Source organism: Rattus rattus, chromosome 1 (assembly GCF_011064425.1).
Source record: "Rattus rattus isolate New Zealand chromosome 1, Rrattus_CSIRO_v1, whole genome shotgun sequence".
Classification (NCBI taxonomy): domain Eukaryota; kingdom Metazoa; phylum Chordata; class Mammalia; order Rodentia; family Muridae; genus Rattus; species Rattus rattus.
This window is the reverse complement of record NC_046154.1, coordinates 40810745-40827267: the sequence shown is the minus strand read 5'-3', so window position 1 is coordinate 40827267 and position 16523 is coordinate 40810745. Positions and strand designations below refer to the sequence as shown.

The window sequence follows — 16523 nt, the reverse complement described above, 5'->3', positions numbered from 1 at the left end:
TTTCTACTTTTTAAGGCAAAAATACAATATAACTAAGTTACCTAGGCTGGTTTTGAAACTGAGATCTCCTGACGACTGCAATTACAGGCCTGTCCTACCCCCGGCCCAGCTAATTTCGAGTTCATATTGCAGTTTTGATTTTGTTTGCTCTCTTGCTCTCCCCGTTGCTTTGAGTGTTTTGTTCTGGATTCTGTTCGTTTGGGTTTGGGTTATGTTCGTTGCTGTTAGGTTTTGCCCGGGTTTTTTGTTTGTTATTGTTCCTTTAGGAAGCTTTGATGATGTGATGCTTTTTTTTTTTTTTTCCGGAGCTGGGGACCGAACCCAGGGCCTTGCGCTTCCTAGGCAAGCGCTCTAACCACTGAGCTAAATCCCCAACCCCGTGATGCTTTTTTTTTTTTCCAGCTAGGATCCCAGTGTTTAGTCTTGGCCCTTCTGGAAAGTCATAAAATATCTATCTGCTTCTGCCGGGATTAGAGGCACACACCAGGACGCCTAGCTGAGAGGTTTGCTCTTGTCAGCATAGATTAAGGAAAAAAAGCGAAAGAATCACCAGAGTGGTGATTCTCAAAGGAAGGAATACCAAAACATTTCTCTGCTGTATTGGTTGGATACTATTCCTTTTGAGAGAGTGAGTTTGCTTCTCGTTTTGTTTGCTTTTTTAGGGATTTTATATAATATATATATGTGTGTGTGTATATATATGTATTACATACATACTTATACACACACTGTAGTTGTTTCCAGACGCACCAGAAGAGGGAATCGGATCCCATTACAGATGGTTGTGAGCCACCAAGTGGTTACTGGCTTTTAGGGACTCGCCCATACTTATTGCTTTTAAATATAGGAATAGGAGCTCTGCTTTTTTGTTACCATTATTAGCCTTGCAGTCACAAGGCGTCAAAAAATTAGGTTAAGACTCAGAGTTGTTCCTCTCCACGGAAATCTTTAGTAAAAGGCGAAAGATTTATACGATCTGAAGAGAAACCAGAGTGTAGGGTAGGATTGCTGTATGTAGTTCTCACCTGACTGTGTATCTTAGATCACTGATGGTAACTTTTTCCTCAAAAGTACATAATACTTCTGCTTTATTCTCACTTAAATCTGTGAAAGTCGTACCATTATGAAGGGAACCAAGATTGAACAAAGAAACCAGCTGTTTCTGGTTTTAAATCAAGCAATGACCTCTTCGCAGTGCATTGTGGGTATGTAAATGAGGCCAAGTTGCCACGGTCCGGCCTCCGAAAATACCTTAGATATTTCATTTCCCGCCCCCCACTGTAAAGTGTGAGCTGACCACGAGGGGGCAGTGCAAACGCCAAATATTCGGAATGTTATCTAGTAGGCAAGTCTGACTTAAAATTTTCACTCTGGGATAACGAGCTCTAAAATTAAAAAATAAATAAAAAAATAGAGCCCTTATCTATACACGAGACACTGGTTTCCACCCTCCGCATTAGTCAGTAAATAAACAACAACGAAATGATTGTATTAGTATCTTCATTTAACACAAAGGATTGAGCATCTGAGGTCCCCCTGCCCGAAGACACAGGAATGTGTGCCAAGCACTGATAAAGGAAAGTTCAAAGACACAGGGGCCAAGCACTAGAGGGTCGAGAGAAGCAAATGAAAAGGGCGGAGGCGCTGGAACTTTCCGTACCTCAAGATTTATCTCGAATATAATGGCGAGCTATTGAAAGTTCACCCGAACAGTTGCCGGCTTTTGTTTGCTTGTTTGGTTTGGTTTTTGTTTTTTTTGTTTTTTTTTTTTTGGGGGGGGGGGCAGGGTTTCATACAGTCTGTTTCTCCAGATAGCTGAAAACGACTGAACTCGCGATCCTTATACCTGTATTCCCAAGCGCTTGGACAACAGGCATGGGTCACTCATCAAACTTGTTATTTCAGATTGATGATTTGGTTTCGTTTTTGTTGTTTAGTAGGTATGAGTAGCCTAGAACTTGATATATAGACAAGGCTGGCCTAGAATTCACAGATCTTCCTGACTATATCCCCTTAATGCCGGGATTTAAAAACTACCACATCTTGTCAGAGTGAACTGATAACTCCTACTGTTAGCATTCTAAGCTCCACCCCCACAGTTACCTGGCAACAGCCAGATACGCCTAATCCTATAAAAGGAGCTGCTTGCCCCCCTCCTCTCTCTTTGCTCCCTCTTGCTCCTCTTCTCCTTGCTCTTCCCCCTCTTCCCCTTTGTCCCTTCTCTCCCCTATTTCCTTCCCCTCATCTCTCCACGTGCCCCTCCTCCTCTCCGTATCCTTTTGTAAACACATTGGTGCTGACACCCATGGCATATCCCCCCTTTATCTTTTTATAAACACATGACCTACCATCACCCAAATTCTCCGGTGGTGTTGGGAACAACGTAGCAGGCTGAAGAGCAGGAGGCCAGTTGCCAATTAGGACAGAGTTTCTAAAGTGTTACTATAGAGCCAGTGTGACAGCACACAAGTATAACCTGTAATCCCAACACTGGAGAGGTAGAGGCAGGAGGTGAAAGGGACACCCAAGACAGAGCTCTTAGCACAGAGGAGATTTGTTTGCTCTGAGGGACAAAGGACAGGGAATATGAGACAAAGACAGGAGATAGAGGACAAGGAAGAAAGGGAAAGGGACAACAGAGAAGAGGGAGGGGTATTTATCCCTGAGGGTAACAGAGGACTGCCCCTGCATAAAAAGAAGACAGATGGCGATTTATAAAGGTAAAAGGTGAAACCCCACATTAGGATGAGATAGTTAATTGTTTTCTGTGTTTGAATGATTTTTAAATGTATGTTCTTTTTTATTTTATTTTATTTTTTTTCTTTTCCTTTTTTTCGGAGCTGGGGACCGAGCCCAGGGCCTTGTGCTTGCTAGGACAGCTCTACCACTGAGCTAAATCCCCAACCCCTGTTCTTTTTTATTTTTTATTTTTTTATTTTTTTTCCGGAGCTGGGGACCGAACCCAGGGCCTTGCGGTTGCTAGGCAAGCGCTCTACCACTGAGCCAAATCCCCAACCCCTCTGTTCTTTTTTTATTGTATGAGTACTCTGACTCCATGTATACCAGCATACCAAAAAAAAGGGTGTCAGACCCTTTTCTAGATGGTTGTGAGCCACCATGTGGTTGCTGGGAATTGAACTCAGGACCTTTGGCCGAGCAGCCAGTGCTCTTAACCACTGAGCCATCTCTCCAGTCCCAAAGGTATTTAGGTTTTTTTTGTTTGTTTGTTTAGATTTATTTTATGTATGTGAATACATTGTAGCTGTCTTCAGACACACCTAAAAAGGGCATCAGATCCCATTAGAGATGGTCATGAGTCACCATGTGGTTGCTGGGAATTGAACTCAGGACCTCTGGAAGAGCAGTCAATGCTCTTAACCACTGAGCCATCTCTCCAGCCTGAGGTATTTGGCTTTCTTTGGGCATGTAAATTAGATGAGCCAAAGGGGGCTTTTAGTTGCTGGACTTCGATACTTTGATAGCTGGCCTTTGATGGCCTTTGATAGCCTCCGAAGGAGGAAGTGGCCAAATGAGAGAACAGGCCTTGGTGGTAGCTCCGGGAATGTAATCTAACAGTTTTTAGCCAGGCCGAAGGGCCAGGGGAAGGGCAAGGCCTGCCAGAGCCATGCTTGCCAAGCTTAGGCTGGCTAGAGTCCCTCCAGGAGGGTCAGATATTCAAGCCCAGCCTGAGCTACACGAGGCTCTGTCTCAACAACAAAAATGTAGTTGTCAGGCCTGGTAGCTCACCCTTGTAATCACCATACAAAGGAGGCAGAGGCCAACGGCAAGGAGATCACCTACAAGTTCAAGGGCAGCTTAATCTAACATCGAAACTCTTAGGTGAGAACAGAAAGATTCCATAAAGAAAGGGTTGGGGATTTAGCTCAGTGGTACAGCGCTTGCCTAGGAAGCGCAAGGCCCTGGGTTCGATCCCCAGCTCCGAAAAAAAAAAAAAAAAAAAGAACCGAAAGATTCCATAAAGAAAACGCACGCAGGGGCAGGAGAGATGGCTCAGTGGTTAAGAGCACTGTCTACTCTTCCAGAGGTCCTGAGTTCAAATCCCCACAACCACATGGTGGCTCACAACCATCTGTAATGAGATCTGATGCCCTCTTCTGGTGTGTCTGAAGACAGCTACAGTGTACTTACATATAATAAATAAATCTTTAAAAAAGAAAAGAAAAGAAAAGAAAACGCACACAGAGCAGATGCTCGGCATGCTAGCAGCCAAGCCTGATGACTTCAACTCAATCCCTGGGATCCAGGGAAGAAAGACTTGACTCCTGCAAGTTATCCCCTGACTGCCAAACGGACACTGGTGTACACATACACACACACACACACATACACACACACACACACACACACACACTCACACACATCCCTTGAACTCACAGGGATCCACCTAGCTCTGCCTCCTGAGTACAAGGATTAAAGGCACACGCCACCATCCCTGGTAACTAATTACTTTTTTAACAGGGAATAATGCTGCAGGAGAGACAATTTGTCTCAGAGAATATACTTCTCTAAAAGGGAGGAGGAGGAGGAGGTTTAGGGGTTTTGGTGATGGTGGTGGTGGTGGTTGGTTGGTTTGGTTTGGTTTAATTTAGTCTGGTCTTTAGAAGCAGGGTCTCTCTTAGCCCTGGCTTCCTAGAACTCAGCCTGTAGACCAGGGTATTCTTGAACTCAAAGACCCATATACCTCTGCCTCCTGAGTGCCGGGATTAGAGATGTGCACCCCCACCGCCCAGCGTAGAGTTTTGCTTGTTTGATTTTCAGAGACTTGCTTGGCATTATCTCCTGTCATTTATGAAGGGTCCATATCTAGGTAGCTAAACAGACACCTCACCTTATCAATTTTACAGCACTAGTGTCTTTTGGGACATTTGGGGTAAGATGCCATGGGTCATTGGGAGTTGGGCTCCAAATACTTCCATTTGGGCCATTCTGTCTCAACATGTCCCCTGACAGCAAGGTCAAATTAAAGTCATAGACAGAAGTCCAAGATATCTACCTCTGACCCAGCCCACCATGCTGGCTATTTCATACAGAGACAGAGCCCTGGTTACATTGACTCATAGGCCATAGAATTCTAAGGCAGAAAAGGCTCAAATGGCATTTTAGATCAGAGAGGGAGTGGTTACTGTAAGAAACTGGAGGCCTGGGGTTGGGGATTTGGCTCAGTGGTAGAGCACTTGCCTAGGAAGCGCAAGGTCCTGGGTTCGATCCCCAGCCCCGGAAAAAAAAAAAAAAAAAAGAAAGAAAAAAAAAAAAAAAAGAAAGAAACTGGAGGCCGGGCTTGGCTCCTGGTTTTGGACATTTTTTTAAGATTTATTTATTTATTTATTTATTTATTTATTTACTCATTCATTCATTCATTTAATGTATATGAGTACACTTCAGCTGTCTTCAGATACACCAGAAGAGGGCATCAGATCTCATTACAGATGGTTGTGAGCCACCATGTGGTTGCTGGGATTTGAACTCAGGACCTCTGGAAGAGCAGTCGGGTGCTCATAACCGCTGAGCCATCTCTCCAGCCCCGTAAATAGATCTTTTTTAAAAAATGGGAAGAGAAGAATAGCAATGGTGAGGAGACCCAGGAGAGACCCACAGATGTCACCCCATGTGTCCATTATAGAAGTCATCCCTTGGAGGTGCCCCTTTCTCCCTTTCTTCCCTCCCTGCCTTCCTCTGTAGGAAACTTTGTTCAAAAGCAAAGCAATGATACAAGTCAAAAATATGATGTCTGTGATGATTTGCATATGCTTGGTCCCGGGAGCAGTCCTATTAGGATGTGTGGCCTTATTGGAGGAAGTGTGTCACTGTGGGTGTGGGCTTTGAGACCCTCCTACTAGCTGCCTGGAAGCCAGTCTTCTCCTTGTTGCCTTGGAACAAGATGTAGAACTTAACTCTTCCTGCACCATGCCTGCCTGGGTGCTGTCATGTTCCTGCTATGATAATAATGGACTGAACTTCTGAACCTGTAAGCCAGCCCCATTGAAAATGTCGTTTTTTTTGGGTTGGAGAGATGGCTCAGTGGTTAAGAGCACCCGACTGCTCTTCCAGAGGTCCTGAGTTCAATTCCCAGCAACCACATGGTGGCTCACAACCACCTGTAAAGAGATCCGATGCCCTCTATGGTGTGTCTGAAGACAGCTACAGTGTACTTATAAATAATAAATAAATAAATCTTAAAAAAAAAAAAAAAAAAAAAAAAATGTTGTCGTTTTATAAGAGTTGCCTTGGTCATGGTGTTTCTTCAGAGCAATGGAAACCCTAATCAAGACAACGTCTAAAGACATTGTAACCGAGGTTACAGGAGACCCTATGCCTTTCAGGATCCTGTCTGGTTCTTGCATGCATGAGATGAACATACATTTATAAGGCACATACACATAAAAAAATTTTTTTAAAAAGAAAGATGTCGGGGTTGGGGATTTAGCTCAGTGGTAGAGCTCTTGCCTAGCGAGCGCAAGGCCCTGGGTTCAGTCCCCAGCTCCGAAAAAAAGAAAAAAAAAAAAAAGAAAAGAAAGATGTCAAGGCACACCATGAACTAATTAAGAGAGTATGCAAGGGCTTGAGGAGCTCTTTTCAATTGTTTAAAGATTATATGTGCCTGAATGTTTTACCTGCACATACTCATGTATGCCACATGTGTGCCTAGTGCCATTGGAGGTCAGAAGCAGGTGTCAGATCCCCTGGAACTGGAGTTAGTGGTGGTGTGAACCACCACACAGGAACTGTTAAAGAAAAAAAAAAAAAAACTCTCGAAATAAGAGAAAGCTTATTCTGGAGCCAAATTTGAGTTACTATGACTCAAAGACACATATCTAGGTCACTCCAAATATTATGTTCCAACAAAGAAGCAGTTTTGACAGACGATGGTGGCACGCAGCTCTGATCGTAGCACTCAGAAGACAGAGGCTGACAAATCTCTGAGTTCAAGGCCAGTCTGGTCTGTAGAGGGAGTTTCAGAACAGTTGGGGTTATACAGAGAAACCATCTCTAGAGGGAAAAAAAAGAATCATGAACGTCCGAGTTGGGCTTTATTGCTGTGAAGAGACACCACGACCAAGGCAACTTTTATTAAAGACACTTAGTTAGGGCTGGCTTACTGGTTCAGAGGTTCAGTCCATTATCATCATGGCGGGAAGCATGGCAGTGTCCAAACAGGCAAGAGGAGCTGAGAGTTCTACATCTTCATCCTAAGGCAGCAGAAGGAAACTGGTCCTTCTGAATCACACTGGCCAGACTTATGTACATGAAATCTCAGAGCTCTGCTCCACAGTGACACACTTCCTTTAACGAGGCTACATCTCCAATAAGGACACACCTCCTAATAGCGCCACTTCCTATGGGCCACTACAATGAAGTTTTACAGTTTGACAGAACAAGAAAATTTCATAAATCAAGGAAAATTTTTAATTTTGCTGGGTAGTTAGAGCAAGACGAGGTCAGCGCTCCTCCAGGCAAACGTCTGATGACAGTCTTAGTTTGGGAGTTGGTGGGAGTTAGTGGTCTGCTAAGTTTAGGTTAGTTCTGACAGAGGCGTGTGAATGGCGGACAAAATCAGCAATATTTTCCATGGACCTCAGTCTTTGTGTTATCTGAGGTGATTGTGGGCCTTTCCAAGAGGCGCGATAGGAAAGGTGGTTGTAAGAGCTGAAACGAGAGTGGGGAGGTAAGCAAGGAAGGGTAAGGAAGGAAGTTTTTTGGTTTTTGGGTTTTTTTTTTTTTTTTTTGGAGCTGGGGACTGAACCCAGGGCCTTGTGCTTGCTAGGCAAGTGCTCTACCACTGAGCTAAATCCCCAACCCAGGAAGGAAGTCATAATGGATTTTTTTTTTTTTTTTTTTTTTTTGAGGCAAGGGCAAGGTCCGAACATGCAGTATTTGCTGACCTGAAAAATTCACTGGATAGCCTAGGATACCCTCAAACTTATGGACAATTCTGTCTCTGCCTCTCTCTGGAGTGTGTGCATGTGTCACCACACCCAGCTCATAAAGTTAAAATGGTTTAAAGTGACACCAAAGGATGATTATTTTAAGAAGACAGGTAAGAAGTACAATACTGGTTATGAAAATAAGGAGCAGGGGTTGGGGATTTAGCTCAGTGGTAGAGCACTTGCCTAGCAAGCGCAAAGGCCCTGGGTTCGGTCCCCAGCTCTCGAAAAGAAGAAAATAAGGGCACCCTCTTGTCCAGGGGAATTGGGATGTGGGGCCTGGGGATTATCATTCGAAACACGTTCAGGAAAGGTCTAAGTCTCCCTGAAGGAAGATACAGGTCTAGGATAAAGACTCCTAAATTGGGCTGGGTTTTACTTTTATTTCTATCTTTACTTTTGTATTTTTAGTATGTTTAAGTATGTGTGTAGGGGGGTGCCTTTGAGGCCAGAAGAAAGCATCAGATCCATCCCTTGGAGCTGGAGTTACAGGTGTTTGTGAGTCACAGTACGTGGGTGCTTGGGAACCCAACCTGGGTCCTCTGTAAGAGTTGTAAAGCACTCCATCTCTCACCATGTCCTTGGTTGGGTTTCTAGAATTTCAAGGTGGAAAGAGGAGAGAGTTTATAAAATCATAGAACCTAGAGGCCCAGGAGATGGTGGTGTGCACCTTTAATTCCAGTACTTGGGAAGCAAAAACAGATCTCTGAGTTCGAGGCCAGCCTGGTCTATGGAGCGAGTGAGTTCCAAGACAGCCAGGGCTACACAGAGAAACACTGCCTAGAAATGCCAAAAAAAAAAAAAAAAGAAAGAAAGAAAGAAAGAAAGAAAAGAAAAGAAAAGAAAAGGAAGGAAGGAAGAAAAGAAGAAAGAAAGAAAGGGAAGGAAGGAAGGAAGAAGGAAAAAAAGAAAAGAAAAGAAAAGAAAAGAAAAGAAAAGAAAAGAAAAGAAAAGAAAAGAAAGGAGAAAGAAAACAAATTAGGGCTGCTGAACCTGCCTATTTTCTTTGGCTTTTTGAGCCCTGGTTTGGGTCGGGGGATGTCTATGTAGCACTGGCTGTCCTGAAACTCACTCTGTGGTTCAGGATGATCTTAAACTCAACAGATCTTTCTCCTAGGTACTAGGATGAAGACCTATTTCGATCAGTTTGATTGTGTCTTGTCTCTTTGTAATACGGTAAACTGAGGCAGATAATATGCTTGTGAACCCCACGAAAGCACTGAACTAAAAAGGCTGAGAATACCAGTTCCCCCCAAATATATCTGCCCTGCCATTATCTGCACACCAAAATCTCTGATTTTTAACCAACAATAGACAGTCCCACATAAGCAGGACCTCAAAAAATTGGGTTAAGACTCAGAGTTGTTCCTCTCCACGGAAATCTTTAGTAAAAGGCGAAAGATTTATACGATCTGAAGAGAAACCAGAGTATACAGCAGTGTATCCGCCCACCGTCCTCGGCCGACTGTAACTCCTACATAACCGATGGGAACTAGATGCCCAAAATATCTGGTTAGACGCCTCTTCTTTCGATTCACACTAAGCCTCTGAAAACTGAATCACTATTAAGAAAAACTAAACAAAAAAAAACGAAGGCGAAGAGTTTACATTTTTAAACTTTAGCGCGGGCCTGTGTGCAGTGCATTGTGGGTATGTAAAAAAATGCTAAGTCACCGACCAGATTTCCAAAACGCAGACCTTTCTCCCTGTGCTACCGCCGGGCTACCATTAGGTGGCAGGGCGAAAGCCGTATTTACGAGAATATATATATGTATACAAGCTAACCACAGTCTGACTTTGTGTGTGTATGGGGGGGAGGTATTCGGAACCCCACCCTTAGCGAAGGAACTATTGGCAGTTGATGGCTACTGAGGAAGACAGGTTTTTGCAGGTTCCTCACGCTCCCAGTACATCTTCATACTCACGTGATTTGGGGCAGCATTTACTGAACTCAGGAGGTTATTAACTACAAAGGAAAAAACAAAGACAAAAACAAGACCCACAATAAAGAGGACATGAGGTGGAGGGAGGTAGTGGATATGATCCAAATACATTGGGTATTGGGTCGTGGTGGCCCATAGTTTAGTCCCAACACTTAGAAGCAAAGGCAAGCGTATCTCTCCGGTTGAGCCCAATCTGTTCTACAGAGCAAGTATTAGGCCAGCTAGGATTACATAGACCCTATTTCAAAATAAATTTAAAAATAGATAGATAAATAAATGGTAACTATAAACAAAATAGAGGTTGGAGAGATGACTCAGCAGTTAAGAGCACCAGCTGTTCTTTTAGAAGGCCAGGGTTCAATTCCCAGCACCCACATGGCAGCTCACAACTGTTTATAACTCCAGTTCCAGGAGATCTGACATCCTCACACATGTACACAGGCAAAACACAGATGCACATTAAATAAATCTTTTTAAAAATGAAAAGCTTGAAAATTGTCACATTCACTTTCCACAGATGTGTTGAGAACTAACTTGCTTAGCCTGAGACCCAGGAATGTGGGCTGAGCTTTGGTAACAGAATTGGGATACAGGGGCCAGAGGAGCAAGGTGGTAACCCGAGATATACTTAGGAAAGCTCTAAGTCAACACTGGAGTCTCAGACAAGAGAGTGCCAGGAATTTACAACCATGTTGGTCTTCACAGTGAGATCTAGGATAGCCTGGGCTATAGAGCGTGGTTCAGAGGTTCAGTCCATTATCATCAAGGCGGGAGCATGGCAGCATCATAGCGTCCAGGCAGGCATGGTGCAGGAGGAACTGAGTTCTACATCTTCACCTGAAGGAAGCCAGGAACAGACTCAGCATCCTAGGAGGAGCTAGGAGGAGGGTCTCCAAGCCCACCCCACAGTGTCACACTTCCTCCAACAAGGCCACACCTTCTAATAGTGCCACTCCCTGAGCCAAGCATATACAAACCATCACATCAAACAGTCTAACTATCGGGAGACCCACACACACACACCAAGTGAGACACAAACGAAGTTTGATGCAAAAGCAAGAGGTTTATTTTCCAGCAAGTCGAGGTCGACTTCCAATCAGCCCCTTATGTCGAGTGACTGGAAGGGGACCCCAATGGCTATAACAAGAGTTCTAGGGCTGGAGAGATGGCTCAGTGGTTAAGAGCACTGACAGCTCTTCAATTCCCAGCAACCACATGGTGGCTCACAACCATCTGTAATGGGATCTGATGCCCTCTTCTGGTGTGTTTGAAGACAGCTACAGTGTACTTAGCTTAATAAATAAATAAATTAAAAAAAAAGAGTTTTAATACTTTTTAGTGACACAGGTTACCTCAGCAAGGTTACAGTTTAAACTATTGGCTAAGCATATTGACCTTTGAATCTATTGGCTAGCAAGCTATGACATGCATTCAAACTCTATCTGGGACCAGAGGGTCAGGTGACTGATGGTCAGTACATTCTGCAGTTTTTCAAGAATATCCCTGCTCATCCCGAGAACTGTTGGTGGATTAAGGAACTTGGCCTAGCCTTGACCCGAGGCAGGAAGCTGGTACTTGGCCTGTTCTTGACCTGCAGCCGGTGTAAAGCTGGCGAAAGCCCTTAGGGTCTTTCACAGGAACTCCATAACCTACCTACTTTCTACCAGGCCAAGGCTCTTAATAGCTCTTACAGTTCAGTAAGAACTAGGGTCCTTCAGTTATGTCAGGCACTTTTTCTAAAAAGCGTGGAGCCATCAGCTATCAGGAAGCCAAAAGCAGGAGAGAAGTCTGGAATCTCCACCTTCATTTTCCATTTGTTCCCCCTGCTTTGGACCACCAGTTTGCTTCAGTACAAAGGTACACTAATCACTGAAGGACGTCTCCCTGAAATCTCCAGGACTGAGACCATGCCACCCCCCAACGCTAGAGACACCTGCGGAATCCTGCTGTCAGTACAATTGTTCTTGTTTTTTTTACAGTGTTCTAAACTCCCCTAAACTGCCTAAAAGGTATTCAATTGTTACCCTTGTCACCTTGGATTCTAGGAGCAGTAAAACTTCAGAAAAATGACAGCCTCGCCCTGCAGAGAGGAGTAATTATCCCCTGTGACAACTGTAGCAATCCCCTTGCTTCTGCCTCCTGAGCGTTGGCAGTACAGATGGGTCACTGTCCTGATTTGCTGTCTTTTTCTTTCTGGTTTGGTTTGGTTTGGTTTGGTTTGGTTTGGTTTTTCCAGACAGGGTTTCTCTATGCAGCCCTGGCTATCCTAGAACTCCCTCTGCAGACCAGAAACTTCACCAGTGTCTGCCTCCCGAGTGCTGGGATTAAAGGTGTGTGTTTCAAAAGCAGTCCTGTTTTGTTTTTCTTTAGAACAGGTTCTCCACTGTTACTGGGGGTCGGGGTCTGAGTCATGAGCCTCAAGGATCTTGGCCTCTTCTTCCAAGAATTAAATGGGTACTGAGAAGTTGGCTAGAGGTTTAAAATGCCTGTTGCTCTTCCAGAGGACCCGAGTTTGATTCCTAGCACCACATGACTTACAACTACCTGTAACTATAGCTTGTGGTCAGGCATCCCATTCTAAGGCCACTCACATGTGGCACACACACACACACACACACACACACACACACACCCCACACACACAGGAAATAAATCTTTAGAGGCTGGAGCAACGGTTCAGCCATTAAGGAGCACTGGTTGCTCTTCCAAAGGTTCTAGGTTCAATTCCCAGCCCCCACACAATGATTCACAACCATCTGTAGCTCCAGTCTAAGAAGATCCAACGCCAATTGGCCTCCTCAGGTACCAGGTATGCACATAGTATACAGGCATACTTCAGTAAGCATCCCTACACATACTATAAAAATTAATAATAATAAAAAAGCTAGGGTGGTGGTGTACAGCTTTAATCCCAGCAAAGAAGGCAGGCAGATCTCAGAGTTCAAGACCAGCCTGGTCTACTGATCGAGTTCCAGTACAGTGAGGGTGACACAGAGAAACCTGTCTCAAAAACAAAAGCATTAATGAGAAAGACTTAGTACTGAGAGAGAAAGAGAGAATCCAGGAGAAAGGAAAAAGTGAGGGGGACTCTGGGACTAAAACATGGAGTAGAGGACAGTGGAACCTCTTCTCAGATCAGAGTGCAAATGTTGCCGTAACCCACCACAGTGATCATCATCTCCTTCGGGCTCCACTGACACTGACTCCCGAGCAGCCTTCCTACCAGCTCTACCTCTTCAGCATTGACAGCTGAAGTGAGAAAAATCAGGAAGCTAGAGCTGCACCGAGCCGCTCAAACCGGTGTTCCTGGCACTCAGGAGGCAGGTTAACGTGTTAGTTGAAGACCAGCCTCCACTCCAGAGGAAGCTGAGTGTGTTCACATCGGTAACCCTACCAGCTGGGAGGCTGACGTAAGCAATACTTAATACAAGTTTAGGACCAGCCTGTTCCACACAATGAATTTTAAGCTAGCCAAATATATGAAGTAAGAGCCTAAAGGCTAACGGAGGGAGGGACAGACAAAAAGGAAGACAAATAAAACAAGCAAACAGGGGTTGGAGAAATGGCTCAGTGGTTAAGAGCACCGACTGCTCTTCCAGAGGTCCTGAGTTCAATTCCCAGCAGCCATATGGTGGCTCACAGCCATGTATAATGGGATGTGGTGCCGTGCCCTCTTCTGGTTTGTCTGAAGATGGATATAGTGTACTCATATACATAAAACAAATAGGCTGGATATTATTTGGCAAGTCCCTAATGGGTTTCTTTCTTGGCTACTGCAAATGTCTTCTTATACAGAAGTTCCACAGAACCCACCTAGGTCTCGCTTCAGCCCATTGTCACAGAAAAGAACCCACTGCAGTGAGTTCCCGAGACAACACAGCACAAAGACAGGGATAACTAAAGTTCTAATTTTGAACAAAACACAGTAGTCCTGCTTAAACAGGACCTCAAAAAATTAGGTTAAAACTCAGAATTGTTCCTCTCCACGGAAATCTTTAGTAAAAGGCGAAAGATTTATACGATCTGAAGAGAAACCAGAGTATGCAGTTGAGCCCCCTCCAAGCACTCTCGGCCGACTGTAACTCCTAGAAAACCGATGGGGGTTAGTTACACAAAATAAATGATGACTCCTGCTTTCCTTTCACACAAGTCTTTGCAAAGTCACATCGCTATAAAGAAAATTCAACGGGAAAGAAGAAAATAAGCGTTTACCCATTTAAATTTGCGCACCGATCTATGTGCAATGCATTGTGGGTATGTTAATAAGGCTGCTCTTATTTCATTCCCCCCCCCTGGAAGATGCTGAACCGCCGCCAGAGGGCAGTGCAGAAGCCGGAATCACGGGAATATAAACACACCTTGTTTTAAAGTTACAAGTGAAAGTTGTTTTTTTTTTAAGCCGGAAAGGGGGTTATAATGCTTTGATTTTGCTTCTTGGAAGTTTGAGACTGTGCGTCACACTGTCCACTAGGCTGGCCTTGAGCTCACTATGTTACCTGGTGGGCTTGGGAAGTTGAGCATAGTTCTCTTTGCCTCAGTCTCAAGAGTGCTGAGCAGCCATTAGGGAGTCTCCTCTAGAGTGGCATTAAACTCGCCGAGTCGACTAGGAAGATCTTGAACTCCTCATCTTCCTGCCTCTACTTCCTAAATGTTGGCATGGCAGGCATATGCACCTACACCCAACTAAAAGTTCTCTTAATAATTAAACATAAAATAAACGGGGTGGGGCTTGCCTAGCCAGCAGACAGCACTGGGTTTCATTCCAGCATCAGGAACTAAATATAAGAATGAACAGTCAAACCTTGAAACCGGTTATCCTGGTATATTCATTTTACAAAAAAAAAAAAAAAAAAAAAAATCTGTTGAGAACTAGTAGTTCTTGTTCTAGGACACAGGGCTGTATGCTGAGCCTCTAAGAATACATTGTTTACTGACCCAGACCAAGCACCAAGGATCCAGAGGGCAAGGTGGCAACTGCATGTTATCTGTACATAACCTGATGTTATGACTTATTGAAGAAAAGGAAGGCTGAGATGAAATTGTACTCCAGATGAACTTGCCTCGGACAGACCATCACATAACCATGGGCACCATGAGCAGGAGACGTGAGAGAGGGCATCCAAAGAAATAGAGCATCGTAAGTGAGGCAGAAGCTGAATGACAGGGTTTTTGGCTTGGATTTTTGTTTTTTTCCCTTCCTTTTCCTCTTCCTTTTCCTTCTCCTGTTTCAACAGGGTCTCAATTTGTAGCCCTAAGCCACCCCAGAATTTGCTCTGTAGCCCAGGCTGATCTGGAACTCATAGAGCCACTTGCTTCTGCCTCCTTCTTCTGGGATTAAAGGTGTGCACCACCAACCCAGGCCAAATGTTGGGATATTCAAAGAAGACAGACACCCTTCACTTCTAAAGGATAAAATGGGATTCTGACTTTTACAAGTTTCTGGGTGGGAAAGCACCAACACTTTGTACTCTAGCTTGTAGTGGCCAGGAGTGCCTGGAGTCACCAAGTGGGAAGACATTAGATAATTCACCGTTATGGTTCAAGGCTGTTCTTTGTCTAGGACTCGGAGGGGCTGGCTTTGCTCATAGTCACAAGGGAGAGGGAGAGCTGAGCTCTTTGTAACAGCTGTAAGGTCACAGCACAGTCTCAACTCTGTCTCAGAAAGAGTTCCATAGAAGCATGGCCTGATCTAGGAGAGGGAGAGAGGAAGCTAGAGGGTTCTGTTCTACCTTGGAAACAAGAGGAAGCCGCTGAAAAGCTGTAAAACAATCCCAGCACTGGGGAGGATGAGGCAGGAGAATTACTCGAATGCTCAAAGCCGTGTTACTTTTCATAGTGAGTCTCCAGCCAGCCTAATCTTTTTTTTTTTAAGATTTATTTATTTATTTATTTATTTATTATATATAAGTACACTGTAGCTGTCTTTAGATACACCAGAAGAGGGCATCAGATCTCATTACAGATGGTTGTGAGTCACCATGTGGTTGCTGGGAATTGAACTCAGGACCTCTGGAAGAGCAGTCAGTGCTCTTAACCTCTGAGCCATCTCTCCAGACCTGCTTTTTTTTTTTTTTAAGATTTATTTTATTTATATGAGTACACTGTAGCTGTCTTCGGACACACCAGAAGAGGGATGGTTGTGAGCCACCATGTGGTTGCCGGGAATTGAACTCAGGACCTCTGGAAGAGCAGGTCGGTGCCCTTAACTACTGAGCCATCTCTCCAGCCCCTAGTCTGCTTTTTTGTTTGTTTTATTTTGTTTTTGTTTTTTTAAGGCAGGGTATCTCTGTGCAGCCCAGGCTATCCTGGAATTCACTCTGTAGACCTTGAGTTCACAGAGATCTGCCTGCCTCAGCCTCCCCAGTGCTTGGATAAAAAGTGAGGGCCATCACACTTGGCTGTGGGCTACTTTTTAAACACTGAATGAAATATAAATCCTGGGTTTTTGTTTTGTTTTGTAAAAAAAAAAATGCTGGCAGGCATGGAGGCACATATCCTTAATCCCAGTGATGGGGAGGCAGAGGCAGGCAGGTGGATCTTTTCAAGTCTGAGGCCAGCCTGGTCTGGTTTACATATGGAATTTTAGACAGCCATGGCTATGTAGTAAGACCCTGTCTAATCAAACCAAAACATTGAC

At 44.3% G+C, this 16523-nt stretch overlaps 3 non-coding genes across 3 annotated transcripts; all 3 read right to left on the bottom strand.

The window, feature by feature from the left end:
* Positions 1 to 880: 880 nt before the first annotated feature.
* Positions 881 to 996, bottom strand: LOC116890316. The gene has a single exon (XR_004386540.1). It is a non-coding gene; the product is annotated as a U5 spliceosomal RNA (small nuclear RNA).
* Positions 997 to 9259: 8263 nt separating this feature from the next.
* On the bottom strand, positions 9260 to 9375 carry LOC116890317. Its single transcript, XR_004386541.1, has one exon. It is a non-coding gene; the product is annotated as a U5 spliceosomal RNA (small nuclear RNA).
* A 4438-nt stretch (positions 9376 to 13813) lies between these two features.
* Positions 13814 to 13929, bottom strand: LOC116890315. Its single transcript, XR_004386539.1, has one exon. It is a non-coding gene; the product is annotated as a U5 spliceosomal RNA (small nuclear RNA).
* Between the last annotated feature and the right edge of the window lie 2594 nt (positions 13930 to 16523).